Genomic DNA, 8,314 nt, shown 5'->3' with positions numbered 1-8,314 from the left:
TGTATCTTCATCTTACAGATGAGGAACTGAGACAAATAGGTGTTAAGTGACTTGTCCAGGGTCACACAGCTAGTAAGTGTCTGAGGCTAGGTTTAAACTCAGATTTTCCTGACTCCAGGCCAGTTCTCATTCCACTATGTCATGTAGCTGTTCTATATTCTAACAGGGAAGAAAAAGAACAAAAGGAATTCAAGAAATAGGGTGAAGGTATAAACCAGGGGCCATCTTGTTCTGTGGAGTTTCAACCAGGCAGGGCAGCAGATGAAGAGTGGATCCTGTGGAATATTCCTTTTCCTCTGTTTATAGAAGTTAAAATTTACAGGAAATGATGATAATCAAGATGAATATTTTTTCTTTTTCCATTTCCCAGTATATGTCATTGACAATTTCATTATATTTCACCACATAATCATATAATTGCCCCAGATTTTATGCCTTTTTTGTTTTTTGCCCAAAATGGGGTATGACCATTATGGGAAGCTTTTAAAATTATTTTTGCTGATATTACTTTAAAATCATTTTTTACTAAACTGTCTTTGGTGCAGAATTAGGATGCATGGAATAGTCATGAATATACATTAAATTGGACAGAGTTATATCACATGACTTACTCATGACAACTTTGCCTGCCTTCTCTCCTTGTGCACACGGATTTTCATGGGATTGATTGACAATACTGCTAGCACTGCAGTGCTCTAAGCAAACCATGCAAGTCGGCTGTTGAAAATATACGGACACTGTGCTTGCGCTGAGAATTCTGGGCTCTTATCAGCGTGGTAAATGCATGTCCATATGTTTGCGAATACATTGCTTCTGTTTACCTTCTAAGGGGCATGACGAACAGAATTATACCAGGGGATGGTTATGCGATGAAAGGTTATAAATAAACCAATAATAAGCCAACTTTTGGACTGAAAAAAAAATGGGGCTCACGATTACGTGGTGAAATACGGTAAGTCCCATTAAGGCTTTTGCTACAATATCATGGCCTCAGCTAACCTTTCTTCTGATTGGATACGAGAGCTTTGAGCTTTGCTCTGGGCCCCAGTGCGGCTGCGCGGCCGCCATGCTCTCCACCCCAGGGCCCTCCTCCCGCTCGGCCCGGCCCAGCCCCAGGCCCGGCCGCCTCGGCCTCTTCTCCAAGGCCCGGCCCGGCTGTGGCGGCCCCGCCCCCACTCCCCGAGGCTCGGGATCCCGGGCACTCCTACGGCCCCCTCCTACCTCGTCCCCGGTAGCGTCTGGGAGAGGGCACGATGGCCGCGCCCGGGGCTCACATCACGGCCGCCCTCCATCTTGGAGGTGGTGGCGCCCGGCAGTCCGATGGCCCGTGAGGCCGCCCTTCAGCACGTGGCCAGGGTTCTTGCCGAGTCCAGCCGTGCCCGGTGTGGCTCCGTCTGGGGGTGGTTTGATGACATCTTCCCGTTCCCTGACCTTCTGCTGCAGCGGCGCTACCTAAGGCCAGGGCCTCCTCCAAAAACTTGTATGGCTTAAAGAGGGGCGTGATGGGAGACGCCCGGGGCGCCCCGAGCTTGGCTAGGGCCGGCCTCCCCGAGAAGCAGCTTCGGAAGCCCCTCTGAGCCTGGGCCTCCTTCCCGGCCTGGAGGTGAAGCCTGCGGGAAGAGGAGGGGTGTTCCATCCGTACCCCCTCTCCCTGTTGGAAGCGGTGGTGCCCAGCTTTCTTGGCCATGGCCCGGAAGGCCGGTTCCTCCTCCAGCAGTTAGGTCACAGCCTGCGGAAGGCTCAGCATCACTCGCCCTCGCCGAGCCTGGCTGCAGTGCGTCTGGGCAGACTCTCCGCAGAGGACGTCCGAGCTTGGCAGCAGCCAGCCACTGGTATTGGAGAGAAGGTGCAGCCAGCTGTCAAGAAAGCCGGAGGAGGGCTTGCCTCGTCGTCCCCACAGGCCTTCCTGCCATTCCTAGATTGGTGGTGCCCATCAGAAAATCAAGAAACCATCAGATCCCGGCTGCCCTGCCCCCGTGCACCTGGGCTACAACTCTGAGGCCAAAGCTGAAGTCTGTGCCCCTTACGTCGCAAAACCCGGGTGAATGACACTGCACTTGTTACCGATGTGTGTATCACCATGTGAGGAGTCACCAGACCGGCCTCATCACAGGCTGTGCTACACAAGGCCAGCCCCTGGTGAAACTGCACTCAGTGTATCCCCTGAAAACTGAATGACCTTGCCAGCTGTGCCCCATGGTAAGACTGCTCTGCCTACTGTCCGTTCTGGCACAGAGTGGTCTTCAGCACATGGTCAGTCAGAACAGTCAGAGCCCTCCATCTTAGTCACCCACCTCAGGACCACCTCAACCTTAAAGAGCCTCGCAAAACTTCTTTTTTAAATCACATACATACCCATTTGAATGTAGCCTCTTAATATGCCTTCTAACCCCACGCAGAAATTAATGAAAACAGAGTCAAGTTGCTATATGTAGACATAACTGAGTCATTAGTGAGGGGCAAACAGTTGTGAGGATCACATGAAATAAGATATGGAAAGCACTTTAATCAAGCTGAGTGCTGTATTATGAGGTAGAGGGAGAGACACAGCACCAATCTCCACTGTCTCCTCCTATGCCTTGCATCCAGACCACAGGATCCAGATAGGGACGTACATGCCCTAGGCAAGCTCCTCTTGAAGGACACTTGTCTGCCAATAATGTTTAGGTGTTTAAGGAGGATTTGGTTTGCTTTGAATGGAGTCACTTTTTCAAACTGACACCCTTTCAGCACAGTACTTATTAATGCCCTGTCTAGTTTGGATTGTGATTTGGAGTGAATCCTTCACAAAAAGGTACATAATTTACCTTTCTTGGGAAATTGGAAAAGGGCAAATAATGTATTGGGTTGATTTTCCTTTAGAGCAGTCTGAGAATTTAAAGTGTGAAAGTCAAGCTGACAAACCATTAGTTAGACCTACACTAATCCAATTCTTAGAGTCACAGTGTTAGAGCTGGAAGAGACTTTGGAGGTTCTCTAATCCAAGCCCCTCATTTTATAGAGGAAGAACAGAGGTTTGCCCATGGTGCTCAGCCAGTTACTGAAAGAGCCAGGACTAGAATCCAGGCACCCTGACTTCCTCACCCAGGATTCTCTTCTCCACTGTGCACACCAACAGCTTTGTGTCAGTATTTTCTGCTAACTCCCCAAAACGTTTGCTAAGCTCGCATTAACATGTCTCACCACCACTAATGGCAATTTTTATGAAGCCTCCTCCATAATGTAGCCCAAAAATAAATTCTGGTTTTACACAACACAACACAACACAACACACACACACACACACACACACACAAAGATCTTTGCTCTAACTGATCAGTAGTCTGACTGAACTGAAAAATCAATAACTACGTATTTCTTGTACATTAAGATATAGTTAATTTCATTTTATTTATGCTGTTATTTCATAATCTTAATGTCTATCTCCTCCTGATTTCTACCTTGAAAGAAAACACTCATATAAACAAGAAGATTATAATTTGTCTAAAAGCTTTTGGCCTTTTTTTGTTTCTCAAATGTCATGTTTTAATTATATTATGGGTTCATAGATTTTGATCTGGAAGAGACTTTAAATGCCATATGTTTGAAAGCCCTCATTTGTCAAATGAGGAGATTGAATTTAAGTACTTTGTTCACAGTCACAAAACTATTAAATGTCCAAGGCAGGATCTGAACTCATCTCTTCCTGATGTGGAGTCCAACAGCCTACCAACCATGCCAGGATGGCTGTCAATATCTTGTGCCATCTTCTCTTGTGTTCAAAGTATTGACTTAATTTGCAGTGTCTTGTAAAGGCTGGCATAATTTTTTTTTCTACTTCATCTTCTTCAACAGATATTGGTGCATAAGCTGCAGCTGCCTGATGGTCATTTTACTTATGTTCATCATGGCAAGATGACTAATATTCAAATGAAATAATGTTTCATGTGGCCTCTGAGCAGACAAATGAATCAAACTCAGACAGCTCAAAAGAACCTGTGAGTTACCTTTCCATTTAATTACAACTTCCTTCTGTTTCCTGTTTTTATTTATTGAAGGAATAAAGCTATTAATAAGGTCCATTTTTCCCAGTAGTTGGTCAATTCATTGGATAATTTGGATAATCTCACATTTAGGGTTTCTAGAGTTGATGTTTCTAGATCATCTAAAAATTGACTCATAATGTAGCCTATTTTCTAACAACAGTCATCTCATTCTGAGCATATTTGTCCATTTAAATTCAAGATATTTTTGTTTAAATAATGAATAAATCTTTAGTTGTAGGATATGCAATATTCAATAACAATTTGGCCTAGTAAAAAAAAAAAACAGAACGTTTGGACTTAACTTTTTATTTTCCTCAGTGTAAAGAAAGTAAAACCAGAAAAAAAAACCCAGTATGTTTAACTGACATCAAGGCTATCTTTAGTGCAAACCTTTTAAGGTTTTTGGCATGTTTACTGGAAACATCAAAGGCCAGGACACCTTGTAGAGAAGATTGACTTTAGTACTGGGCATGCAAAGGAAAATATTTTAACTAAATTAGTGTTAAACTTGAATATTTGCATGCTCAGCTTTTAGTGTAATCAGCTTGATTTACTGTCATATCTTGTAATCAATAGTTAGATATTCTGGGAAGTGTTCAGTTGTAGCAAGTGGTCAAGAAGTAACATTGCAAAGTTGATTGAATATCTGACTACTTACTGCATGCAAAGCAATCAATGCAAAGCAAAGTTTTGGCTCCCAGTATAGTGTTTTTTGGACTAATAGACTATTTTTCCCCTTTGTGAATGATAATGAGCAAATGTTTTTATTATTTCTATTTTGTTTGATTGAAAACTGAATGAGTAGAACTCTAAAATATCAGAAGCTTATTCTTTAAAATAAGATTTTTAAATTTGAAAAGGTCACCCAGGCTCATGTATACACTTCACATTTTGATACAATGGAGTGAATATTTTAACTTTATCATTATGTTTTTGCATAGCATGAAATGTATGTACATACACATACAAATATACTCAATATAAGAATATATATAGCATATATTTACACATGCTATATTAATTCCCCAATGCATTTTAATGATTATTTTCTGTTTAAGAAATTTTGCAAAGAGGAGAATAAATCCACAGTGAGATAAATGGGAAAAAAAACATCAATAACAACATCAAGTGCTGATCAAAATTTTTATAAGTAAGGAACATTTTTAACAACTGGATCCATAATTAGCACAGTATAGGAAAAAATATATACATATTGCAAAATATAATATATTCATGAACAATTTACAAAGTTAATGACTATAGAAAAGATGTTTAAGGTCCTTAGCAATCAGAATAATATAAATGAAGCCAACTTTATAGTATTACCTTAAAACCACTATAAACAATAAATATGTATTATACACATATATTGCATATATGTATACAAAAATGATAAAATTCAGTGTTGTCAGTGTTGAGAAGAGACAGAAACACTCATTATTGATGAGACTGCATATTGGTGCAAAGATTTTAGAGAGCAGTATGGTAATATTCATTCATTTATTCATTGAAAAGCATTTATTGAGCAACTACCATATGCCAATAACTATACTAGACACTTGGGTTACAAAGACAGACTCATTACTGTGAAATTATCTATTTATCTACCTATTTTTTTAAAAATCAACTTAAATTTTTTTGTTATATTTTACATTCTAAATTGTCTCCCTCCTCTCCCACCTTATGCTAGAGAAAGGCACCATTTCTTTCTCACACAAGTGTGTGTGTGTGTGTGTGTGTGTGTGTGTGTGTGTGTGTGTGTGTGTGTGTAAACCATGCTATGCATACTTCTGTTTATCAGTTCTTTCTCTGGTATTGGATAGCATTTTCCTTCATAGGTCTTTTGTAGTTGATTTGAATATTTAAAATACTCAGAATAACTTCATCATTCAGTTATTCTTTGAACAATATTGCTTCACTCTATACAACGTTCCCTTTGTTCTGCTCATCTTCCTCTTCATTTTTTCATGAAAATCTTTCCGTGTTTTTCTAAAATCAACCTGTTCATCATTTCTTACAGCGCAGTAGTATTCCATCACAATCATATACCAAAACTTGTTTAGCCATTCTCCAATTGATGGGTATCTCCTCAATGTCCAATTCTTTGCCATGACAAAGGGAGTTGGTATAAATAATTTTAGAAAATATAGTTCTTTTTCTTTTTCTCTGATCATCTTGGGAAACGGACCTAATAGTGGTATTGCTGGGTCAAAGGGTTTACATAGTTTTTATAAGTGGACATAATTTCAGACTGCTCTCCAAAATGGTTTAAGTTCACAGTTCCACCAATAGGGTATTAGTGCCTTAATTTTTCTTAATTTTACCTTTTGTCATTTTAGCCAATCTGATAAGTGTGAAATGATATCTCAAAGTTGTTTAATTTGCATTTTTCTAATCAATAATGATTTAGAGCATTTTTTCATGTGACTATGTATAGCTTTGATTTCTTTATCCAAAAATTGCTTTATATCTTTTGACCATTTATCAACTGGGGAATGATTCATATTCTTATAAATTTGACAGAGTTCTCCATATATTTGAAATATAAGACCTTTATCTGAGAAACTATCAATAAGACCCCCCACCCCAATTTTCTGCTTTCTTTCTGATCTTGGTTACATTGGTTTTATTTGTGCAAAATCTTTTTAGTTCAATGTAATGAAAATTATCCACTTTTCATCTTATAATGCTCTCTATCTCTCATTTATTCATAAATTCTCCTATCCATAATTCTGATGGATAATATGTTCTATATTCTTCCAATTTACTTATGATATCTCTCTTTATATATAGGTTATTTATCCATTTTGTTCTTATCTTGGTAAATGGTGTCAGATATTGGTCTAAACTCAATTTCTGTCACACTGCCTTCCAGTTTTCCCAACAATTTTTGCCAAATAGTGAATTCTTATTCCAAAAAGCTTAAATTTTTACATTTGTCAAATACAAGGTCACTATAATCATTTGCTACTGTGTATTGTATGTCTACTCTGTTCTACTGATCCACTTTTCTATATTTTAGCAAATACTACATAGTTTTTTTTTATAATTACTGCCTTATAATACAGTTTAAGATCTGGTACTGCTAAACCTCTTTCCTTTACCATTTAAAAAAAAAGGATCCCTTTGATATTCATAACTTTTTGTCTTCCAAATGAATTTTGTTATTATATTTTATTGTTCAATAAAATATTTTTGATGATTTAATTGGGATGCCATTGAATAAGCAGATTAGGCAGAACTCTCATTTTTATTATATTGGCTCTATCTCCCCATGAACAATTAATATTTCTCCAATTATTTAAATCTTATTTTATTGTATAAAAATTGTTTTATAACTATGTTCAGGTCCATCCTGGGTTGGTGTTGGCAAGTATACTCCTAGGTATTTTATACTATCTTTGGTTACGAATCTATATTTTTAAAAGAACCATTAAAGGGGAGGAAAGATTTACTTTATAAGAAATAAAATTCATAGCCATTCTATTTGTAATAGCAAAATTGAAATCAAAGCATATGTCCAATAGGTAAAGGATGGCTGAATGACTTCTAGTATAATAATATGATGAAATAATATGGTATTGTAAATGTGGTAAGTGTAAAATATATAAGAAAATATGAGAAGACTGATATGAGGTGATAGAGAATGAAATCAAAAGGACAAGCACTGTGTATACACCAACTACACCTATATAAAAAAGATAAATAAGGAGTAAAGACAAAAAGGTAGTAGAATTTTTAACAAACCTGGAAGGGGACACAGAACAAAGGCATCCTGTTTGCTTATTTGATGTACCTTAAGTGGAACTTCAATTCTGTCTTATTAAAGACTAGAAAGTTTGAATAATATTTTTCACATTTTTGTATGTTTATTTGATTGTTTTTATTTATAGTTATTGTTTATAGTAAAAAAGATATTCACAGAGTAGGTTAAGAGACCTGCATTTGTTCTGACACTCTTAACACTGACCCAAGAAAATCTCCCCCTCTCTTTCCCTTAGTTTCCTCATCTATAAAATGAAGTGATCCTACAGTAAGAAATGTCATCAAGTCTAAACTTCTCATTTTACAGATAAAGAAACTAATTCTGAGAGAGTTTAAGTATTCTGCTCAGGGTAACACAAGTTAGTGAGTATCAGAAATAGAACTTGAATTCTGTTTCCTGAGTCTAAATTCAGCACTCTATCCATTGCACCATTCTGCCTAGCTGCCAAAAGTGTTGGTAGATAGATAGATAGATAGATAGATAGATAGATAGATAGATAGATAGATAGATAGATAGATAGATA

At 38.0% G+C, this 8,314-nt stretch overlaps 1 pseudogene; it reads left to right on the top strand.

Annotated features, from left to right (window-relative positions):
- The first annotated feature begins 833 nt into the window (after nucleotides 1–833).
- On the top strand, nucleotides 834–4,265 carry LOC138149782 (peroxisome assembly protein 12 pseudogene; annotated as a pseudogene).
- Nucleotides 4,266–8,314: the final 4,049 nt, after the last annotated feature.

The sequence above is a fragment of the Petaurus breviceps genome, unplaced genomic scaffold (assembly GCF_028583685.1).
Source record: "Petaurus breviceps papuanus isolate PSGF00001 unplaced genomic scaffold, PetGlider_PUasm1.0 90849, whole genome shotgun sequence".
In the NCBI taxonomy this organism is placed as follows: domain Eukaryota; kingdom Metazoa; phylum Chordata; class Mammalia; order Diprotodontia; family Petauridae; genus Petaurus; species Petaurus breviceps.
Note: the sequence above shows the minus strand (reverse complement) of the source record. Positions and strands in the feature narration are given on the sequence as shown.